At 39.7% G+C, this 25,460-nt stretch overlaps 1 pseudogene across 1 annotated transcript; it reads right to left on the reverse strand.

Annotated features, from left to right (window-relative positions):
* Window positions 1–2,767: 2,767 nt before the first annotated feature.
* LOC309624359 (large ribosomal subunit protein uL30 pseudogene) lies at window positions 2,768–24,494 on the reverse strand (annotated as a pseudogene). Its single transcript has one exon. The product of its transcript is annotated as a large ribosomal subunit protein uL30 pseudogene (transcript).
* Window positions 24,495–25,460: the final 966 nt, after the last annotated feature.

A 25,460-nucleotide genomic window follows, 5' to 3' on the forward strand; every position in this document is an offset into this window, starting at 1 on the left:
GACGAGTATCTAGAATATAAAAAGAACTCTAAAAACTCAACAGTAAAAAAACCCCAAACAATCCAGTTAGAAATCGGGCAAAAGACATGAAGAGACATTTCACTGAGGAAGATACACAGATGGCAAACACACACATGAAACGGTGTTCAAAATCATTAGCCATTAGAAAAAAGCAAATTTAAAACACAATGAGAATACCAGTATGCACATACCAGTATGGCTAAAATCCAAAACAGTGATAACACCAAATGTTGTCAGGGACATGGAGAAATCCAATCACTCATACATTGCTGGTGGGAATGTAAAATGATACAACCACTCTGGGAAATAGTTTGGCAGTTTCTTTAAAAATTAAACATGCAACTACATACCACCCAGCAGTTGCACACCTAGGTATTTATCCCAGAGAAATGAAAAACTATGTTCACACAAAACCTATAAACAATTGTTTATAGTAGTTTTATTCATAATAACCCCAAACTGGAAAGAATTCAGATGTCCTATAAAGGCTGAATGATTAAACAAACTGTGGTACATCCATATCATATGATACCACTCAGCAACAAAAAGGAACAAAACTATTGATACATACAACTTGGGTAAATCACCAGATAATTATGCTGAGTGAAAAAAGGCAATCCGAAAAAGAATTTATGATTCCATCTACATAACGTTTACGGAATGTTAGAGAACTTGAAAACAGTGGTAGCCAGGAGTTAAGGACCTGGACAGGGGTGTAGAGAGTAAGTGTGGCTACAGAAGGGCAACAGGAGAGATCTTTGTAGTCATGGAAATGTTCTGTTCTGTATCTTGTCTGTATCAATGTCTATACCCTGGTTGTGATTGTGATATTATACTATAGTTTTGCAAAATGTTACCATTAGGGGTAACTCAGTAAAAGTTACTCAGTGTGCTCTCCCTGCATTATTTCTTATACTTGCATGAGAATCTATAGTTATCTCAAAATTAAAAGTTTAATTTAATAAAGAAAAATGTTAATATTGACATCATTTGCCAATATTAATCATTAGTTGTTTTGGATTTACCTGTTATTCTTTTTTTAAAGTCATTTTTCTAATTTAAAAAAATGACCAAGCCCCTTACCCCCAACACACACACATACACACATGCACACGTATGTGCACAAGTTTACCTAGAATTAGGTACTATTAGTCTACTGGGCTGGTGCGATGCCGAGAAATCTACATTACTAGCAGTCAGATAATTTTGATATAAACTAAACCACTGCTTTAGGTGAAATTTGGTATTGTTCCCCATCATTGTACATTAATGCTCCAACGTCACAATCATGTGGTGTCAGGGGTAAGAGAGAAAAGTCCTTGAGCTTTGCTACACAAATGTCTTCCAAGGAAATCTGGCTCCTGCAGTTTCATAGAAAACGCTTTCTATTGGAACAGACCAGAGCCTCTCACTTCCTGTAACACCATCTTTGCTACCTTCCAGGCTGTGCCTGGTGACCCATTTAGTTTTACCTGGAGGAAAAACCATAACATTCAGAGTCTTAGGATCAAAATGAAGATCTTTCGAAAAGTACAAATGAGCTGATTTAAAAATAAAATGTATATTCTTACAGTTCCTGATCCTGCAAATGGCAAAGAATGAGAAGAAAGTCCGCTTTCAAAACAAAAGCTCTGGACCCCATGCACATTCTTGTCTTGGTGTGAAGGTCCACAGCTAAGCTAAGGCATACCATTTCCTCCTAAAATCTATTTAAGGAAAACAGGGATTTTAAAAAGACACAGTTACCTTTGATACCAAACAGAAAGAATTAAAACCTGCAGTAGACAGCTGCTTGTTTCCCAAAATGTCTTGGCAGCCTCACAGCTGCAACTTTCCTGAAACCTGAGGAATTAAATTTAAGAGAAGTTGGAGGCTAAAGAATCGAGACTTTAGAATACCAAAGCATTAGAAGGTTGAGAGGAACTTTGATTGACTAGGCAAGTAATTCACCCCAAATAAATCTATGTCAAGGTAGGGGAGCAATGCAGTGGGGTTCAGGAAGGGGGATGGGTATGCTTGGTGTAAATCTCACTTTCACATCCTAGCATTTGAAGACCTTTTCCAGTATATTTCATGGCCAGGAATAGACTTTACTACCAAGCAGTTAGGCTTTCTCCCAGAGGACAAAGGGATCATCTGTATTTTTTCTTCTCTGTTAGAGGGGGATGGGGGGAATGAGCAGGGACTGAACATTCCTGAAAATTCCACTTGGTTTTTGTACTGGCCAGAGGAATTGGCTGCAAACAACAGACAAAGATTTGGGGGTAACTAAGCAGAATAGGAATTTATCATCAGGAAACCTGAAGAACCTAGCTCAAAAAAGGAGTATGAACCAAGGTGGGGCAAACAGGTGGGCTCACCGCTATGATCATGCCCTCCTGGCTGGGGGCCATTGCTGCAGCTGCCACCACTGCTATAAACTGAACATTGCCAATGACTCTGCTACCACTGGACCGTGGGGGTCACCACTGTTGTCACCATCACTAGGGGAGCTGCCTACTCTGGGAATAGGATCAATCAGAATGAAAAGTCAGGATTTCCAGGAGATTCTAATGAATCAGGACTTCCGAAGTGTGGCCTATAAATTTGTATTTTAAAATAAACTCTCCAAGGAACCTCTCTGGCAGCCTAGTGGTTAAGACTCGGCGCTTCCACTGCAGAGGGCTCAGGTTCAATCCCTGGTCGGGGAAACAGGATCCCACATGCCAGGTGGCGAAGGAAGGAAGGAGGGAAGAAAGGGAGGAAAGAAGGAAGGAAAGAAACTCCCCAAGAAAAGAACTTAAAAAAGAATAGACATGGGCTTCCCTGGTGGCGCAGTGGTTGAGAATCTGCCTGCTAATGCAGGGGACACGGGTTCGAGCCCTGGTCTGGGAGGATCCCACATGCCGCGGAGCAACTGGGCCCATGAGCCACAACTACTGAGCCTGCGCGTCTGGAGCCTGTGCTCTGCAACAAGAGAGGCCGCGATAGTGAGAGGCCCGCGCACCGCGATGAAGAGTGGCCCCCACTCGCCGCAACTGGAGAAAGCCCACGCACAGAAACGAAGACCCAACACAGCCAAAAAAATAAAAATAAATAAATTAATTAAAATAATAATAATAATTAGAGTTGAGTAAAGAATAACTACGGCCTGTACCACCTCCCTAAGTGGTAAAAACAAGTTCAGTTTGGCCATACACACCTTTATAAAAAAAAAAAAAAAAAAAAAAAATAGACAGATGTATATGTATAACTGAATCACTTTGTTGTATACCTGAAACTAACACAACATTGTTAATCAACTATACTCCAATATAAAATAAAAATAAAAACAAAAACAAAAATAAATAAAAAATAAACTCCCCAAGCTGATTTTAGAGATCCACCTGATCTGGAAAGCAATGACTTAAATGTAGAATATTAATTATGCTATTGCCTTAATCAAAGCCTTCCTGCTTGTTTTCTGTTCAGAATTATTCAATGGCTTATTATTATCAATGGGAAATTAAGTTCAGATTCATTAGACTAGCATTCAATACCCTACATTTTCTGGCCCTATCCCATTTTTCCAGATGTATATCCTCCTTTCCCCTCTGTGTACCTATCACACCAGTCCCAGTGAACTGCCCTCATCTTTCTGAGGCCGTGCTGATGCTCCTCTTGGCTCCACTCCCATCTTTATCTGCCGAAATACTCTTCATTTTTCAGGTAACCTTCACCACAAGCTCTCCTTAATTACTTCTCAGCTTTCTCTGAACTCTCTTTAGCACTTTACCTCTCTTTTGACGCATCATACTATGACTTATGCTACAGATTTTGTGCCTATGTATTATTTATAGTAATAGATAAGAACCTTTGAATCACATATTGTATATAGAATAGTACCTGACACATAGTAGATATTCAATAAATGTAAGAACAAAAGCCATCTTGAGAATTTCTCCAGTCAGATTTATAACGTACATTAATCGATAAATGTTCCCAATTAGGGGCAGAGCTGGCCACAAATTCTGGTATTCTAAATAAAAGCCTGTTCTTCAAATTTATAGACTGTGATTCTTTAAAAGGAATGGATGGTCACACTAAGTCCCCTTAAATACAAATGTTATTTACCCTATCATTGAATTGAATACCAAAAAAACTGCGTCTTACAGAGTTAGATCACACCTTTTCCCTCAAACGTTAAAGTTAAGAATATTTATCAACTTAGAGCAAATATTACTTACTCAAAGATAATTTCTGTGAATGTTAGCCCAGAGGGAAACACTTCATTGTAAATACGTAGCAGTGAATTTTAGACAGAAAACTCCAAAACCCATACACCTCAGTACTTATTTTTTTAAGAGGTTAACCACAAAGAAAAGGTTGCCCATCTGCCACTTGGGTCAAAATTTAAAGGCCTGAAGTGACTGATTGGCACAATGGTGCATGGTTAAAAAGGAAGAAAGAAAGAAAGTTTTGGATTTCTTTTCTGTGGTTACCTTGGGTCAGATATAACTACTATAAAACTATAAATACAACGGTGTTTGCTTTTATTTTTCTCTGTATCTTGGATGTTTTCACTACCTTGGTTTGGAAGTTACAAAACCGAGCCAAACCAAAATGAAAATAGAAAAACAAAATGAAATGGAACAAAACAAAGAGCTTAACTCCTTTGCTTTGACCAGTACAGAGGTGAAATTGGGGGTGGGAGGTGGGGCTGAGCTTATTAATGGAACTGTCGGTGGTCAGTGAGTTTGGAGGTTCCATACAAAATTCAATCTGGATTCAGGAAAGGATTGGGGAAAAAGCCCCAACATAGGTTGACTTCATGACTCCCTTCATTTATTCAACAAATATTTACTCAGTGTCTGGCACTGTAGATCTGGGGTTGAGTAAAACAGACATAGTCTGCCTCCTCATGGAATTTATTGTTATGTGAAGAAGATAATTAACAAATGACTATAGAAATGATTATTCTGCTGTGGTGACAACAATTACTATGACGGAGATGTACATGGTGTAGTCTGAGATGGTATAACAGGAGTCCCAGCCGCAACTCACCGCCTGGGTTCCAGACTTTTATTATTTACCTCTACTATTTATCCCCAATTTGCTTAGCTCTTCTCTTTAGCCATTATGTCAGTCTTGTCTATTCTAGCCCACCCTCTTCTCCAGAGTCCCAGCAAGTCATTAGACCAGCGTCACTTTCATGCATCCAGAATTTGGAAAAACTAATAGCCCTTTTCTGCGTAGTATCCAGGGTAGCCTGGACAGAGCTAATTAGAAGAATTATGATCGTGGATGATCCCAGACAAGATTCTTTTGACTCCTGTCATTCCATAAGTGAATCTGCATTGTACACACAATGTGGTATGAGAAGCCTCTGTTAAATGACAGCAATCCATGACCCATCCCTCCAAGAGCCCTCTCTGCTCCCTTAAGTGCAATGGGAGAGTCATCACAGCCCCTCTGAGATGATACCTCAGTGGAATGTCAATAGCCAGAGTTTATTTCTGCTGTGCCTTCAAGGGTTGGGAGCATTTACTACTACTTAGGCATACATACTCAGGTCAGTGTCTATAACCTTGACTGGGAAGGACAATGGCCACAAACTGGGAAAGTTCTTGATTTTCACATTAGTTTTTCTCATTTTGTTTTAGGTCATGAACAAGGAGACCTGCTATGACCAAAGATTTTATGATTGTGGGTATCAATCTATGGAGAAACAAAACTAGGGGTGAGAGGGATCAACAAAGTTGTGTATGACCCATTTATTCACACATTCAAGATTTGTTCATCCCTTCTACATATCTTGTCTGGGTTCCATGCTAAAGAGGACTCAAGATGAGAAAGATATAGTTCCAATTTCTAGGCAATAGGTTCTATAGAGCTGATACAATAGAATCACCCTTAAGCATTAATTTTGCTGGCAAAAAAAAAGAAAAGTCTAACAAAAAAAGTGTAATACATGCTAAGCTTGAAAGCAAGTAAAGGAAATCCCCAGGTGCCAGAGAAACAAAACAGGAGCTGGAGCCAAACCTCTCAAGAGAAGATTAATAAATCAATATAGGCCTCAGAGGCCAACAACGGGGGCACTGGTGGTTTCATGGGGATGAGAGGAGAGGATTTGGGTTTCCCACAAAGGCCATGGCTCACAAAGCTGCTCTGCCCATGACAATGAAATGGAAAGACACTGACCACTGTCCAGGGAAGTGTCAATGAAGCTCGTTTTCTACCAAGGGAAAGTGACATCCATCAGAAATCAGAACCCCAAATCTGTGCCACAAGTGTGGGAGGCTACAAATTCATACTACCCTGTGGAAGAGGGAATACCAAACCAAAAGATTAACCTAGAAACTTTCCAGAACCAATGAAACCTTTAGGGCTCTAGAAAAGGCCTTAGGAAACTATCTTGAAGAGATGTCTCCCATATCAAGGGTTCCCAAGACCATGTTGAGTTTCAGTGATTTGCTAGGAGGACTCACAGAACTTCACACATAGCTGTCCTCATGGCTAGGATTTATTACACTGAAAGGATACAAAGCATAATCAGCAAAGAGAAAAAGCACATGGGTGAAGTTAGGAAGAAACTAGGTAAAATTTTCCAAAAGTCCTTTCCCAGTGGAATCACACAGGACACACTTAATTCCCCCAGCAAGGATTTGTTACAACACATGTGATATGCTGTGTACCAGGGAAGCTCATTGGAGACTCAGTGCCCAGGATGTTAATTGGGGGCTTGGTCATGTAGGTATCCTCTGCCTAGCTCATACCTAAATCCCAGACTCCCACTAGGAAAGTATATGTTCATCATAAGCCAAGCTGTACAATTTAAGCAGAGTGAGCCACTTGGATCAGTTCTGAGAATAGTGGGACCACTCTTAAAATCTAAGTGTGTGGAATGGAACCACAAAAAGACCTTAAGCATTCTCACCACACACACTAAAAAGGTAACTATGTGATGTGATGGATGTGTTAAATAACTTGATTGTGGGACTCATTTCACAATGTATACATATTAGCAAAACATCACGTTGTATACCTTAAACATATTACAACTTTGTTTGTCAATTATACCTCAATAAAGCTAGCAGGGAAGCAAAAACAAACAAACAAACAAGCAAAACTGAAGTCTATTTCTGTTGCTTACAACCAAGAATCTTGACTTATATAAGAACAATCTGAAAGAGACTTTAAAAAAATATATACTGGGCTCCAAAATCTTGAGGCTACAGAGCCCACATATTTTTTTGGGGGTGGGGGAAACAAACACATGGGGACCTTACTATATATAATGTGAAAAGTGCTGTAACAGACACACCTACAAAGCATTCTGAGAACCCAGTGAAGTGAACCTTTTTCTTGGTGGGTGGAGTGGGGTAGAAGGCCAGGTCAGGCTTTATAAGGAAGTAACATGAACCTGAGTCTTTAAGGGTCCGTAAGATTTCATCATACAAAGAGCTGAGAAAAAAGACTTGTGTTTAAAGGGAAAAGCATGATCAAATGTAAGGCAGGAGGGAAGAAAGCCTGAGGATAAAGAAATTAGGATATGAGCACAATTAGATATAAGGCTGAGGAGAAAATATGGAGAGTGTCTGAAGAAGGATATGGGAAATTCAGGTGGATAAGCGGGTAGAACCAAACTCTATAAAACCTTAAAATGACATTCCAAAATGTTTCAATATTATCCTTGTCTGATTTCTGTCAGTTTTAGAGGTAAAATATATTGGACCATCAGCTACATGACTTGGCAGGAGATGAGCAGGTCACTGAGATGAAGAATGGATTGGGGCTAGAGGGCAATAATCCAGCCCCAAGCCTAGCGGCTGAAAGCAGGACAAAAACCATGAGTCCTTTTAAAGAACAAACTTATGGTTACCGGGGGGAATGGGGGAGGGCAGGGATAAATTGGGAGACTGGGATTGATATATACATACTACTATATATAAAATAGCTAACAATAAGAACCTACTGTAGAGCACAGGGAATTCTACTCAATACTCTAATGACCTGTATGGGAAAAGTGTCTACGAAAGAGTGGATATATGTATATGTATAACTGATTCACTTTGCTGTACAGCAGAAACTAACAAAACATTGTAAACCAACTATACTCCAATAAAAATTTTAAAATAAATAAAAATAAAAGGAGTTGGCTGGAACTCAGAAAAAATATAAAATAAAACAAAGAAGGCTTATTCAGATAAAGGAGCCTTATTCAGATAAAAGAAACCTTATTCAGATAAAACAAAGAACACATGGTAAAAATAAAAAACAAATAGCAAGATGATAAATTTAAATCTAACTATATCAATAATCACAACTGTAAATGGTTTAAACACCCTGATTAAAAGACGGAGATGGTAGAGTATCAATATTGGCTCATCAGTTTTGTAATGAACCGAATTTTGTCACCCCAAAATTCATGTGCTGCGGCCCTAACCCCCAGTGTGACTATATCTGGAGATCTGGGTCTTTAGGAGGTAATTACGGTTAAATGAGGTCATAGGGTGGGGCTCCAACTCAACAGAACTCTAGCCTGAAGAGAAAGAGGATATTCTCATCCTCTCTCTCACTCCTGCTTTCACTCTCTCTGGCTGCCTCTTGCTCCCTCTCTAATGGCACCCAGGAAAGGCCCTGTAACCACACAGCAAAAAGGCAACATTTGCAAGCCAGGAAGGGTGCCCTCACCAGAGACTGAATAGACAAGCACCTTGATCTTGGATGTCTCAGCTTCCAGGCTGTGGGAAATAAATTTTGGTTGTTTAAGCCACTCAGTCCATGGCATTTTGTTCCAGCAAGCGGAACAGAGTATAACAAATTGTAACAAATGTACTACATTAATGGTAGATGTTAATAATAGGGAGAGCGAGGGGAGGAGAGCAAAGGGGTATATAGGAACCCTCTGTACTTTTGGCTCAATTTTCCTGTAAATTCAAAACTGCTCAAAAAAGAAATTCTATTAGTTTTTCTTTTTTAAGGCAGAAATTATCCAACTGATGATAAAAGCAAGAGTCACTATATAGTGCCTATGAGAAATGCATATTAACTATAAAGACACAAAAGGTTAGAGGTAAAAGGACAGAATAAGATATACCAGGCTAACACTAATCAACATAAAGCTGGAAAGCCTATATTCATATCAGACAAAGAAGGTTTCAGAGCAAAGAATCCTGCCAGGGACATATAAAGTCAATTCATAAATGTATAAAGGGTCAATCTACCCACAAGGACGTAACAATCTTAAACATTTATGCAACTAAGAGCAGAGTTTCAAATAAACATGAAGCAAAAACTGATAAAACAACACAGGGAATATAGTCAATAATATTATTGTATAATAACTTTGTATGGTGTGTAATCTATAAAAATATCAAATCACTATGTTGTACACTTGAAATTAATATAATATTGTAAGTCATCTATACTTCAATAAAAATAAATAAGATGGGGAAAAAGACTGATAGAACTACAAGGAACAGTAGATACCCCATAATCACAGTCAGAGATTTCAATAGCCCTCTCTCAATAATTAATAGGACAAATACAGAAAAAGTCAGTAAGGCTATAGAAGACCTGAACAAAGCTGTCAACCAACACGACCTAATAGATGTTTATAGAAGCCCCCCACCTGAAAACAGTAGAAAACATAGTCTTTTCAAATGCATACACAATATTTACCAAGATACATCATATTCTGGAGCATAAAGCAAGTCTTGATAAGTTTTAAATGACTCAAGTCATAAAAAGTATATTCTGTGACCACTGGAATTAAAATAAAAATCAATAACAGAAACCTCCATGTAATTGGAAACTGAATAACACACTTTTAAATAACTAATGGGACAAAAAATCAAAATGGAAATTAGAAAATATTTTGAACTGAGTGCAAAAACACATCATATCAAGATGTATGGGGTGCCTCAGTGGTAGGGTGAAAAATGGCCTCTAAATATATATACATCCTAATCTCCAGAACCTGTAAATGTTACCTTATATCACAGAAGGGACTTTGCAGATATGATTAAGCTAAGAATCTTGAGATGGGAAGATTACCCTGAATTATTCCAGTAGGCCATTGTGATCACAGTAATTCTTATAAGAGGAATCAAGGAAGAGTCAGAGAAGAGGGTAATGTAATGACAGAAGCAGAGGTGGGGGTTGTGTACTTTGAAGACGAAGGAAGGGGTCACAAGCCAAGAAATACAGGCAGCACTAGAAGATGAAAAAGGCAAGGAAACAGATTCTCTCCTCAGAGATTCCAGAAGGAACCAGCTCTGCCAACACCTTGACATTAGCTCAATAAATCTGAATTTGGACTTTATTTATTTATTTATTTATTTATTTATCTATCTATGGCTGCACCGGGTCTTAGTTGTGGCATGCACACTCTTAGTTGTGGCATGTGGACTTCTCAGTTGCGGCATGCATGTGGGATCTAGTTCCCTGACCAGGGATTGAACCTGGGCCCCCTGCATTGGGAGCGTGGAGTCTTAACCACTGGATCACCAGGGAAGTCCCTGAATTTGGACTTTTAACCTCCAAAATTTTAAAAGGACAATTTTGTATTGTTTTAAGCCATTAAGTTTGTGGAAATTTGTTACAAAAGCAACAGAAATCTAACACAGCCCTTAGAACAGTATTTAGGAGGAAATTTATGCTACCAAATGCCTCACCTTTTGCCTTATGAAACTAGTGGGGAAAAAAATGAATGAAATCCAAAGTAGCAGAAGAGAGGAAATGATAAAAATCAAGAAGAAATCAAGGAAATAGAAAACAGGAAAACAATAGAAATCAGTAAAACTAAAAGTTGGTTCTTTAAAATCAATAAAATTAATAAACCTCTAGCCAGATTGATCAGAAAAAGAAAAAGAAAGAAGACACAAAAAAGAAAAAGAAAGAAGACCAGTATCAAGAATGAGAGAAGTGGTATCACTAGAGAGTCTAAGGTATTGAAAGAATAATAAGAAAATATAATGAATAATTTTGTGCCAATAAATTCAACAACTTAGAAAATAAAATGGAGAAGTTCGGGACTTCCCTGGTGGCGCAGTGGTTAAGAATCTGCTTGCCAATGCAGGGGACACAGGTTCGATCCCTAGTCCAGGAAGATCCCACATGCCACAGAGTAACTGAGCCCACGTGCCACAACTACTGAGCTTGCACTCTAGAGCCTGTGAGCTACAACTACTGAGCCCGCGTGCCACAACTACTGAAGCACGCGTGCCCAGAGCTCGAGCTCCACAACAAGAGAAGCCACCGCAATGAGAAGCCCGCACACCACAACGAAGAGTAGCTCCCACTCGCCCCAACTAGAGAAAGCCCACGCGCAGCAATGAAGGCCCAGCGCAGCCAAAAAGAAAGAAAGAAAATACAGAAATAAAATAAAATAAAATGGAGAGATTCTACAAACTACCAAAGCTTACTCAAGCAGAAGTAAATAACTTGTATAGCCCTACATCTGTTAAAGAAATTGAGTTTATAGTTAAATATCCTCCCCAAAGAAAAGTCCAGGGCCAGATGTCTTTACCAAATTCTACCAAATATTTAAGGAATAACACTAATTCTACACAAACTTCTCCAGAAAATTGAAGAGGATAGAATACTTCTTAACTCATCTATGCGGCCAGCATAATCCTGATACCAAAACCAGAAAGATAGTACAAGAAAAGAAAACTACAGACCCATATCACTAAAGAACATAGATGCAAAAATTTCAAATAAATTTTAAGTGTAATTTGTATCCAACTATATATAAAAATGATAATACATCGTAATTACATAGAGTTTATCCCAATGTATCCCCATTACATGGCGCTTATCCCAAGAATGCAAAATTGGTCTAACATTCAAATATCAATCAACTTAATTCACCATACAGGATTTTTTTAAAGCTAAAAACTAAAATAACAACAATCCTGTATGATCATTTCAATAGATGCAGAAAAAGTATTTGACAAAATCCATCATCAATTCTTTAAAAAACAAAAGAAAAAACTCTCAGCAAACTGGGAAGAGAAGAGAATTTCTTCAATCTGATAAAGTGCCTTTACAAAAAACCTATGGCTAACACCATATTTAATAGTGAATATTGAATATTTACCCCCATAAATTCAGTAATAAGAGGAATAAGATATGCACTTTTGACATTTCTATTCAGCGTTATATTGGAGGGTCTAACCAGTGCAATACGGTTAAAATAAAGAAATAGCTGCCAGATTAGAAAAAAGTAAAACTGTCTTTATTTATAGAAGACATGATTGTCTATGTAGAAAATCAGATGGAATTTATTTAAAAGGTACTAGAACTAATAAATGAGTTTAGCACCAGCAATTCCACTCCTGGGTATATATCTGAAAAAAACAAAAACACTAACTCGAAAAGATACATGCATCCCAATGTTCATAGCAGCATTATTTACAATTGCCAAGATATGGAAGCAACCTAAGTGTCCATCAACAGATGAATGGATAAAGAAAATGTGGCATATATATATATATATATATATATATATATATATATATATATATATACACACACATATATACACATATATACACATATATACATATATATATACATATATACATATATATACATATATATATACATACACACACATACACACACAATGGAATACTACTCAGCCATAAAAAAGAACAAAATTTTGCCATTTGCAGCAACATGGACAGACTTGGAGGGCATTATGCTAAGTGAAATAAGTCAGACAGAGAGAGACAAATACTGTATAATATCACGTATATGTGGAATCTAAAAAATACAACAAACTACTGAATATAACAAAAAAGAAGCAGACTCACAGATATAGAGAACAAACTAGTGGTTACCAGTGGGGCAGGGGGGCAATATAGGGGTAGGGGAGTGGAAGGTACAAACCACTGGGTGTAAGATAGGCTCAAGAATGTATTGTACAACACAGGGAATATAGCCAATATTTTGTAATAACTGTAAATGGAAAGTACTTTAAAAATTGTATTAATTAATTAATTAACTAAATGAGTTTTAGCAAGTTGCAGGACTCAAGGTCAATATATAAAAAACAATTGTATTTCTATACACTAGCAATTAACAATTAGAAATTGAATTAAAATTTACATTTAAAATAGCATAAAAATATGAAATACTTAGGGATAAAGCTGACCAAAAATATGCAAGCTATGTACAATGAAAACTACAAAACATTGCTGAGAAAAATTAAGGAAGACTTTAATAAATGGAAGAGGTATGGTGTTCATGGAAAACTCAGTATTGTTAAGATGTCAATTCTCCTCAAATTGATCTATAGTTTCAACACCATCCCAATCAAAACCCAGTAAGCTTTTTTGTAGAAACAGACAAGCTGATTCTAAAATTCATATGGTAATGCAAAGGATCTCGAATAGCCAAAGTGTCTTTGAAAACGGAAAACAAAATTGGAGGACTAGGGCTTCCCTAGTGGCGCAGTGGTTGAGAATCTGCCTGCCAATGCAGGGGACACGAGTTCGATCCCTGGTTGGGGAAGATCCCACATGCCGCAGAGCAGCTGGGCCCGTGAGCCACAATTACTGAGCCTGCGCGTCTGGAGCCTGTGCTCCGCAACAGGAGAGGCCACGATAGTGAGAGGCCCGCGCACCGCGATGAAGAGTGGCCCCCACTTGCCGCAACTACAGAAAAGCCCTCGCACAGAAACGAAGACCCAACACAGCCAAAAATAAATAAATAAATAAACGATTAAAAACTTAAAAAAAAAAAAAAAAGATTAACTCAAAATGGATCATAGTACCAATTGTAACCTAAAACTATAAAATGTGTCTTAAAAAACGTCTATCAGAAGTTCCGCAGTTCACAAGGCCAGAGGGTCCTGTGGATCTGTCTCTTGCTTCAGTAGCGTTTGGACAGAACAGACCCAGGGACGCCCTTTCCTCCAGCCTCGCAGCACCCTCCAACCTCTTCTCCAGTTGCAACCATCGGAACCAACCCCTTAGCTACCCTCTGCCTCTAGGACCAGCCAACACCACGAGCTCCCAGATTCGTCAGAATTATTCTACCCAGGTGGAGACCACCGTCTACCCCCTGGTGAACATGCATCTGTGGGCACTTATCTCTCTTTGGGCTTCTGTTTCCACCGGGAGGACGTGGCTCTGGAGGGCACGGGCCCCTTCTTCCGCGAATTGGCTGAGGAGAAGCGCGAGGGCGCCTAGCGGCTCTTGAAAATGCAAAATGAGCAGAGCAGCCACGCCCTCTTCCGGGAGCTGCAGACGCCGTCTCAAGATGAGCGGTGTAACCCCAGGACGTTATGGAAGCCGCCGTTCTCAGGGAGATGAACTCGAACCAGGCCCTTCTGTATCTGCATGCCCCTGCCCCGGCAGACCCCACCTCTGTGACTTCCTGGAGAGCCACTTCCTAGAAGAGCAGGTGAAACCCATCAAGAAGATGGGCGACCACCTGACTAACCTCACAGGCTAGCCTGGCCCCCAGGTGGGGCTGGGCGAGTCTCTTTTCAAGCCTCACCCGCAAGCGCGACTCAGAGCCTCTGGAGCCCAGCGGCCTTTGAGGAGACCCTGTGTTGTCAGGGCTTCTGCCTGAAGCCTTTCCCTGCAACCACTAGGCATCATTTTAACCACCGTGGAGGCTTCTCCCAAGCTTTGGACCAAGTGGGAACAATAAAGCTTTTTGCAGGGGGAAAAAAAAAAAAAAAAAAACCAGGAGAAGTTCCCAAGTCATTGTGATCTCAAGTTAGGCAAAAATTTCTTAGCTCTAAAGCCAACAATTATAAACTGGACTAAATCAAAACTTAAAACTTCTTCTCTTTGAAATACATTAAGAAAATAAAAAGAAAAGGCACAGACTAGGAAAAAATGTTTGTGAATCGTATTTCTGATAAAGGTCTTGTATTCATAATACGTAAAGAATTCTCAAAACTCAGTAATTAAAAGCAGGGACTGAAAAAGACATTTATACATCTGTGTTCATATAGCCCGTTATTCACAGTAAGCCAAAAAGTGAAAGCAGGGACTTCCCTGGCGGCGCAGTGGTTAAGAATCTGCCTGCCAGTGCAGGAGACACGGGTTCGAGCCCTGGTTGGGGAAGATCCCACATGCCACGGAGCAACTAAGCCCGTGCGTCACAACTAGTGAAGCCCGCACGCCTAGAGCCTGTGCTCCGAAACAGAGAAGCCACCACGATGAGAAGCCCACGCACCACAACGAAGAGTAGCCCCCGCTCGCCGCAACTAGAGAAAGCCTGGGCGCAGCAACAAAGACCCAATGCAGCCAAAAATTAATTAATTAATTTTTAAAAAGTGAAAGCAACTCAAGTGTCCATCAACAAAGGAATGGAAAAATGTGGTATATACATACAATGAAATATTACTCAGCCTTAAAAAGAAAGGAAATCCTGGCACATGCTACAATGTAGATGAATCTTGAAGGAATTACGCTAAGTGAAATAAGCCAGTCACAAAAAGGCAAACACCATATGATTCCACTCATACGAGATACTTAAGAGTAGTCAGACTTGTAGAGATAGGAAGAAAAATGGTGGTTTCCAGAGCTGGGGTTGGGGAGAACTGGGCAGTTATTATTTAATAGGTGGAGTTACAGTTTTTCAAGATGAAAGAGTTCTGGAGATGGATGATGGTGATAGTAGCAGAACAATGTGAAAGTACTTAATGCCATTGAACTGTACAGGTAAAAATGGTTACGATGGTAAATTTTACGTTATGTGTGTTTTACTGCAATTTACAGAAAACTCAGTAAATAGAAAACAACTCAATTTTTTAAATTGGGCAAAGTATTTGAACAGACATTCCCCAAAGAAGATAAACAGATGGAAAATAAGCACATGAAAAGATGCTCGACATTGTCAGTCATTGGGAAAATACAAATTAAAGGATCATTGCATACCTATTAGAATGGCAAAAATTAAAACTACTGACCATACTAAGTTTTGGCAAGGATATGGAAGAACTGGAATTTTCATGTAGTGTGGATAGAAATGTAAAATGGTATAGCCACTTTGGAAAATAGTTGGGTGGTTTCTAAAAAGTGAAACATACACTTTCCATATGTGATCCCGCCTTTCGACTCCTAAGTGTTTACCCAAGAGAAATCAAAACATACGTCCATACAAAGACTTTTTAAAAAAATATTTATAGCAGTCATATATAATGGCTAAAAACCTGGAAACAACCCAAATGTCCATCAACAGGTGAATGGATAAACAAATTGTGGTATAGCCATATGATAGACTACTACCTGGCTCCTTTTTTTTCTCCTGTTTATTAACAAAAGGAATATGGATGGATCTCAGAATAATTACGTTGAGTGAAAGGAGTCAGACAAAACAACAGTACGTACTGATGATTCCATTTATATAACATTCTAGAAAATATGCACTAGTCTATAATGAAGGACAGCAGATCGGTTGCCTGGGTATACGGGGAGGAAGAAGGAGGAGGAGAAGGGAGGACGAGATTACAAGGGGCACGAGCAAACCTTTGTGGGTGTTGGATATGTTCATTACCTTGATGGTGGTGATGGTTTCATGGTTGTATGCGCATGTCAAAACTTATCAAATTGTATTCTTTAAATATGTGCAGCTTATTGTACATCAATTTTACTTCAATAAAGCTGTTAACAAAATAAACAAAGGAGCTTTGCGAGCTCAGACTTGATCTGCCTCAGTAAATTCCATCTGTTGGTGGAAACAGAGATTGAGAATAATAACAATTTGGAATTTTCACTTTGGGAAATAACCAAGGAAGACAACCTGGGATGAGAAAAAAAAAAACTGCTGAGCCACATGGAGAGTTTTAAAGAGGTAGAAAACTGTTCATTTTCTCTGCATTTAATCAACATAGAAAGCCTCAGAGTCACATGATATTGGAGCCAGGAGGAATCTTCGAGAGATGAAATAGTCCAATTTCTTTATTTTACAGATGAGGAAATGAATCCAAGAGAAATAAAGGGACTTGCCTTAGGTCACACAGCTTGCAGAGCTAAGAATAAAATGTGAGTCCTCAAGCTTACTCTAATGCTATTTATTTTTCTTCATCTAGCTAACCTAAACCCTTGGGTAGTTGTTAATCTAGGCTAGTCTATGAAAATATGGAATAGGACAATACCTATGAGATGCTGAGTTCCTTCATGGCCATGTGGATGGCCATGAAGATAGAAGGGAACACCACTACCTTTACCTTCATATTTTCAGTCCCCAAACCCTCTAGACAATACTCCTTGTAGGGCAGTAATGCTCTCCTGGCTACCCTCAGAATCTAGGCAAGCTAAAACCATTACTTCTGATGTGAACTCCTCACAGGTACAGTCAGGTCTGCTATAATGCTTGTCTTGAAAACACAAATTTGTTCCAATGTGATTGATATATTAGGAAACAACATATGAGTATAATGCAAATTTGCCTTGGCCTATGTGAGATCTTATGAGCAAGAAACACGAGGTGAAAGCAGAAAACCATCCAGCCAGCTGAACTGAGGTGCCTGGGAATACACAAAATGCACACACACACCCTCCTCAGATATCTACCAGCTACCTCAGTTTACTGTGTGTGTTGAGTTGTGCCCATCCACATCCAGTATTAAAATTTTTCCTCTGATTTTAGATAACTTACCTTCCTACCACTGTACAATGAATTACAAGCTGCAACCCTTCCAATGCCTACTTCCTCAAACAAATTTCAAATCTTTTTTTAAGGTAAAGTGACGTATTTATTGTATTATTTATGAATTTCCTTTTCTTTTTCAACTTGAAAGCAGTCATTGTTTATTAACTGACCAGATTATAAAAATAATCATGGGAGGCACCATAGTTCATCCTTCTAAGAAGCCTGTTGATCTGGTCTCCCCTGTTGCCAGCAGCTCTGCCTTCTACACAATGCATGGCCTTTCTCTTCATTCCACCTCATGAAGAAGATAATTTGAAAGACCACAGGAAGCTGTTTACATTTTCCAACAGTATGGGTCTCACGAATCATATCCTCCATGCAGATGATGCCCTATTTACCAAGAGATCGAGCAGTCGAAGTGTTATCTGTTGGGACAATTACCTTCTTGTTGATCTTGCTATAACCGCGCTTGTAGATCAATTCTTTTACTGATTTCTGTTTCAGGTATCCCATACAGTATATGGCTCAACAGTCCTCAGCATGTTAACTGAGCCTTACTGAGCTTAACAAAGGTGCCATTGAGGAGCTGAAAAAGGTAAAGAAGATGGAACACCTTTCAGATCTTTGGGCTCACACCGTTGATACCCTGATCCTGAAGACAAATGCTCATTTGGGTTCTAGAGTTACACAGAAGTTACCCACTTTTCTTGCCATCTTTGCCAGTCAAATCTCACTTCTGTACATCTGCCTATTTTCCTTATTATGGTGTTTAGCTTTTTCATAGATAAGCTTCCTCCTTGCCTTTTGAAGCATCTTTTGGGCAAACTTCTTTCTCAGGTGCATGATCTTCAGCTCTGCAAAATTCCTTTGCTTTTTCTTGATGGTATCTGGCATAGCAGAAACCTTTTTTCCCTTCTCTTCTATACCCTCCATGATTCCAGCCAGAAAAGAGGTTACTTATAAATTTCTTAACCATTTAACATGTGTAAAACTGTGCTACCATTTTTATTAGGTTCTTATATCTTTTTTTTTTAATGTGTCACTGGTGAAGTTTTGGAGTGTTGTCTCCCTGAGCGCATCTTTTCCCATAAGCCCTGTGGGTTTTATTGCACTATTATTGTGCATAGCATGGTGATTTTTATCAAGGCATGTGTCATATTATAGCAGAACTGTATTAAGAGTGTGGGGTAAACCCTTAAAAGACTAATCTTGGGTCTAACAGCTGTGGGTGCACACACACACACACACACACACACACACACAGAGCCTTGTTTCAATACAGTTGACCCTTGAACAGTGTAGGGGTTAGGGGCGCTGACCTTCTGCACAGTAAAAAAAACCTGAGTATAATTTATAGTTGGCCCTCCTTACTGGCAGTTCCTCTATATCCACTGTTCCATATCCATGGATTCAACCAATCAATATTAGCACTATAGTCTTTACTACTGAAAAAAAATCTGTGTATAAGTGGACCCGTGCAGTTCAAATCCGTGTTGTTCAAGGGTCAACTGTTCTACTAGGCAGGTATCCTGTCATATGAGTTTGTTTCTGGGCTGACAGGAGAATAAAGTATCCATTTCAGAGTCAGCCCACACAGTGGTTCTTAGTTGCAGGATATGGATCCCTTGTTCCTTCTGACTAATCTTGGATGGGATGGAGACCATTATCACTGGCCACCAGCAAAGACAAGCATTAAATCAGTTCACACATAAACGGATCAGGCTTACCAATGACCCACCCTCTTGGCATCTTAAGTGCTGGAAACAGTATAGGTCAAAGCATGTTCCATCGTGGTCTGCATCAGAATCACCTGGAAGACTGAATAGAAAGAAGATTCCTGGACCTCACCACAGATCTGCCAAATCAGAACCTCTAGGACTAAGGACTAAGGAATCAGGAATCAGCATTCTGACACTCAGTGATCCTCATACACCCTGAACTTTGGGAACTACTGGACTAGGATGTCTGGCTTAACAAGGCATACAAATGTAGAGCCAGGTTCCCAGGCGCTTGAAATATAGCCAAACTACTTTTTACCTAAAACAGCTGGCTTTTACTCTATTTTATATCATTATTGTCCAACTACAATGGCTTTTGTCCAGTTTTAGACCATTATTGTTGAGGATTTGTCATGGGTGCCACCTGTTAACCTGTTATGAGGAATTGGGGGTTGATAGAAAGAAAGGAAAGTGCCAGAGAGGGGTTTGACATATTAGAGAGTGTTGTTCTGTAGCTTGTTCATTAAGTTCATATCCCATCTGCCTATCAAATTTGTTTTAGAACTTTGAATTAAATTTCTCTGGTGTGTTCTGAAGCAAAGACAGGACATCTATAGCTTCCTAATGAATCATTTCTCTCTTCTATAATCTAGCCACTGATAAACTGGCACTAAGTTCTGTATTTGTGTACAAGATGGGTTGGGAACAAAACAGCAGTTAAAAATTGCAGAGCTACTATGAGTGCATTAAAGGAATATAATTATTTTTCTGGAGTAAACAGCCATTATTATAATGTTCCATACAGTAGTGCCTTGTAATCATCAGCAAGTGTTAATGTGATGTTTAACATGTTTCACCTTGGAAAGTATTTTATTATGATTCAAGTCACAGGTAAAATAATGAAAGATCTTAACTCTCTCCTTAACAGCCCCAAATAAATATTGTAAAATAACTCTAGTACTTAGTACGCTGAGAGGAAAAAAGCAAGTTCTATCTTCTAGTGTGTGCAAGAGGACACTGTAATAAAGAGATGTTTCTGAAGAAATGATGCAAATGGACATGAAAGTACAGAACTAAAATGGATTTGCTTTGTCTCTTTTGAAATTGTTGAAACAAGAACGACCAAGACGAAATTTATTATGCATGCTTTGTAAAATGGCACCAGGTATCACAGAATTAGCATGAGAATTACCTAAGTGCTAGAAACCTCCATTCCCAGAAGTTATGTTGATGATTCATCTTGCCCACCCTTTTCTAAATAAGACTTGACTTGTTCAAGCATTCTCACTTTCTCATGGCATGACAGGTGTCAAGCTTGTATTTAAGAGTAAAATGCCATGATATCTACACTTACTTTCAATTAATGTCCAGAGAAAGAAAAAGAAAATATGGCAAAACATTAACCATTGTTGAATCTAAGAGGGTGGTATATGGGTGCTCACTAAACTATTCCAACAACTTTTCTGAATGGGGGAAATTTCTCAGAGTATAAATTTGGAGGGAAAAAAAAAAGGAATGCACAATTTAGCCACTTAAGGTCAATGAAAATATTTATAGTCACTCCAGAAACCCTTGAAATCACACCCAAGCCTGTGAGTACGATTTAGTGTGTAATTCTGGTTTTATGACTTGGCATGGCGCTCCTGTAAAATTATGACTGAAGAAGAAGGAAGTGAAACTTGATAACTGCCCTACCCACTGTAATTCTTTTGATACTGAGTATATTCCCCTCCGGAATATGACTTGTATAGTAAATGTTACAGTGGTTTTCTACCTTCAGGCCCATGCTTATAAGATTATTTCTCTTTCTGTGGTTGACTAAAAACTGAGTTGTCATAGTGGGGAGATCAAAATGAGTTTCTGTAAAGAACAGGTTTTACGTAAGTCTTCAAACCAGTTAGATTCTAAACTAGGAAATGTTTATAAATAGACTTGGATCCATGAGTAAAAGTTCATTTATCAAAATAAATGACAAGGTGGATTTATTTATGGAGTAAAATCATGGAATCAAGATTCTCTCCTAGAAGAGTCATAGATGTTTTTATGTTGTGCATGTTTTATTTGTTTCTATATGTTATGTATGTTTCCATTTCAGGAACTTGAAGCAACTAGTTCATCTCAAATTCTCTTTTCCTTTCTCCCTGTCATCATCTGTCTTCTCCAGTCCCCATTACTTCTATCTCAGATTCTCATACTTGAAATGTGGCTCTGGGCAAAAGACCATATCTCATCTGCAGAATGAGGAGGAGGGCTAATGTACCTCATAATCCTCCTGGATCCCATATCAGTTCGGCCTCATTTTCATTTGCCAATTAATTGTGTTGTTTACTCTCCTCACTCCCTGGGAACCCACCAGGCTCATGATCTCTCCAATCAATAATTTAAATCCCCCCTTCTCTGAAACAGGAACAAGGAGAGTCTCTCTCTCTCTCTCACTCTCTCTCTCTCTCTCTCTCTCCCCTCTCTTCTCCTCTCTCCCCTACCAGTTTCCATTTCCATAGGTCCAACAAATGACTACTTCCTGAGTTTCTAAACTTAGCTCTTAGGCTACCTGACCTATTAACCCTTTCACAGCTGGCTCCCCTCTGCACCTGCTGGACCCATTATAGTTCTACATTCCATGTAAACCAAAAGATTCTTAAAACATGCTTGGTAAATGCTGGTTTCCCGTCTCCTAGGAATGCAAGTTCACAACAGGTGATGTGCCTAATGGAGTCAGCTGGACCTAGTTATATTCTCTACTGAATTCCTAAGGTATAGCCCCGAGACTTCCCGGTTACCAAATGTTTCCATCTACCTCACCATGAGCAGCTGGTTCCAGATGCACGGTTAAAGTTATGACCACACGTAGAAACACCTGTGCATAGTTTCCTAAAGCACCTTCAGGATGACAGGTATTGTGTACGCTTGTCTGCTGCTGCTATTATTAGAAGTACTTCATACTGACTAAGCTGTTGTTGAGGATGAAGTGGATTAAGATTTATGGAGTCTGAGTGGTAAACACATGACATATGGCTTTGGGGGCAGGCTGGGTGGTGTGCAGTTTTATTCAGCACCACACCTCAAGTGCTCAGCAGGGCAGCCTGCGTTAAGGGCATTTTCTAAGCAGCAGCAAGGCAATTCAGATGTTTGAATGACTCATCCGATTGACCTTCCACCACAGCCCAACTACCCTCAGGGGATGGGCAGGCTGACAGCAAAATGCCACTGGGAAACACACTGGAGGGCAAGCAAGGGAACCACAGATGCCCACCAACTGGGTAGATGAATCACTGGGTCCCTCTGTGCCTTTGTTAACCTGTGAAGTTCACGGACAACAACACCTGCCTCCTACTTGCCTTGGGAGGTTGTTTTGAGGACTGCAGGCAATGCTGGCCAAGGGCTTAGAACTCTGGAAGATATCAGAATTCAGACAGATGGAATGCCAAGTCACAGTAGACACATTGAACCCTAGGTCCTTCCCTACGTCGACAGAGGCATGTCATTAATGTCATTTGTTAATGCAAATGCCTTTACATTTTGATCAAATTAATAACTAAAGAGCCACTAGATACCAAGCACTCAACTACGTTGTGATGTGACTGACCCTCTGGTGGAGTCCTAGAGGTGGGGGAAGAGAGAAAGCAAGGGCCCTTGAGATATGCGTGCTGGAGAGTGTAATCTTACGAACTACCTCTGTTCAGAGTGGGAGAGCACCAATGAATAGATGCAGCAGATTCCGTCCTCTTTCAGCAGAGACATTTGATGAAAGCCTGTTGAACTGGGCCAGGAGCGGTGTGCATCCACCAGCCATTCTCTGTAGATTTGACGTGTAGATCTCACCAGCACTCAAGTGGAGGGAGAGCAGCGCTGAGGGCAAAAAGCACACTCAAGTGTGATCTCTGAGAGGTCTCACTTCTCCAGAGGATAGGTAGAATAAACCACAAATCATGAAACCCGGCCTATGGAAAGATACCAAGAACAAGAGAAGGGGCACCATCCTTAGACTCAGACAACTCACAGGCCCCTGAAAAGATTTCCTGCAGGAATCAGGAAAAAAAAAAAAAAATTGGGACGGTCACCTCCTCAGAAGAATGCAAAGTAACTGACCTCTTTAAAACAGATTCAGGGCTTCCCTGGTGGTGCAGTGGTTAAGAATCTGCCTGCCAATGCAGGGGACACGGGTTCGAGCCCTGGTCCGGGAAGATCCCACATGCTGCAGAGCAGCTAAGCCCGTGAGCCACAACTACTGAGCCCGTGTGCCACAACTACTGAAGCCTGCATGCCTAGAGCCCGTGCTCTGCAACAAGAGAAGCCACCGCAATGAGAAGCCTGCGCACCCCAAGAAGAGTAGCTCCCGCTCGCCACAACTAGAGAAAGCCTGCGTGCAACAACAAAGACCCAATGCAGCCAAAAATAAAACAAATAAAATAAATTAATTTTTAAAAATAAAATAAAACAGATTCAGAAAAGCACAGGATGGATTGAGATGAAAAGACAGTAGAATGAAAGAAAAATGGAGGTGGGTGAATGAAGTCTGAGATAGTGGAATTAAAATCCATAATGGAGACGATAAAGAACAGAATTGGCAGTGCAGCATCACCTTTCTCAAGCGTAGTTCAGCAACATGTATTAATATTCTTAAATGTGTACATGGTCTTTTACTTAACAAGTGTATTTCTAAAAAATTTAATCCAAGGAAATAATAGTACAAATTTACAAAGATGGAAGTATAAGATGTTAATGAGGGCTTTTATCGTAGAAAAATGTGTCCACCAATGGAGAATTACTTAACTAAATTATGGTATTGATATATCAAATATTAAAGTGAACACAGCATTAATAGTTTTAAAATTCTTTTTCATATTCTTTTCCATTATGGTTTATTACAGGATATTGAATATAGTTCCCGGTGCTATACAGTAAGACCTTACTTTTTATCTATTTTATATATAGTAGTTTGTCTCTGCTAATCCCAAACTCCTAATTTATCCCTGCCCCACTCCCTCTTCCCTTTGGTAACTATAAATTTGTTTCCTATGTCTGTCAGTCTGTTTCTGTTTTGTAAATAAGTTCATCTGTATCATATTTTAGATTTCATACATAAGTGATATCATATATTTGTCTTTCTCTGACTTACTTCACTTAGTATGATGATCTCTAGGTCCAGGGGACACTTGAACAATACTACTCTTAGATCTAACAAGAAGTACCTCGCCTTGGGCTTCATGCTTTAGCTTTGCTCTGCACACCACAAACCCTGCAGATCATAAGCACAGACACACACACAAATATCAGAGAGCATGCCTGCCACTTAGAATCTGACCATTAGCACTGGCCCAGCACAACCTCTAACCCTAAACATCGGCTCCTGTTCAGCCCCCAGGGGAATACTTCTTCCCCTGGCTTACCCTATAACCTCAAAACAAAAGGCAACTGTATCAAAATGCCATGAAGATTTGCAGGTTGCTCCACTGCCAACATTGAAGGCCAGTGTCTTTTTAGAATTCAGGGCAGATCTGAGCAGCAAAAGTTCTTAGGTTAGAAAAAAGACAAATTTGTTAGCTTGTCAAATCCATCTCAGAGAGCTTGAAGGCAATAAATTCTTCCACAGTGAAGTATGTCCCCACAGTGCCAAGCCTTCTTTTTTCGCTTTGTTTTCCAATTCACGGTTCTGGAGGAACTGACAGATTAATACTGTATTCACAGCAGTCACATACAGTAGCAGAGCAACACTTTGTAACACTATACAAGTAGTTTTACCCTTTAATTTATATTGTTTCTCAGACCCCAAACCACCTCCTATATTTTGTTGTGTGAAGCCATTACTGGGACTCTGCAAACTACATCCCTACTTTCTGCCACAAGGGAATGCTGCAGGGAGGCTGCAAGGCCAGAGGAGGCAGGCACTTGCTCCTCTTTCTGCGTGTTGGCTGTTCCTGGCAGCGTCACCTCCACGACAGCCCTTCCATGCGGCAGCGACAGCTGGTTCACGTCCTGCTTTTCGTGGCAGTCCCAGAAACAGCACCACAGCATCCACTAGCCAAGACAACTCTCCCCGTTCAAAGTCTCCTCCCCAGTTGTGCAGTGCCCTCCTCCCAGCTTCTAGTTTCTTCTTTGTTCTCCCAGCCCTGGGCTGGTGGCTTCTACAGCTACTAA

This window comes from Balaenoptera borealis, assembly GCF_965194805.1.
Source record: "Balaenoptera borealis genome assembly, chromosome: 2".
Classification (NCBI taxonomy): Eukaryota; Metazoa; Chordata; class Mammalia; order Artiodactyla; family Balaenopteridae; genus Balaenoptera; species Balaenoptera borealis.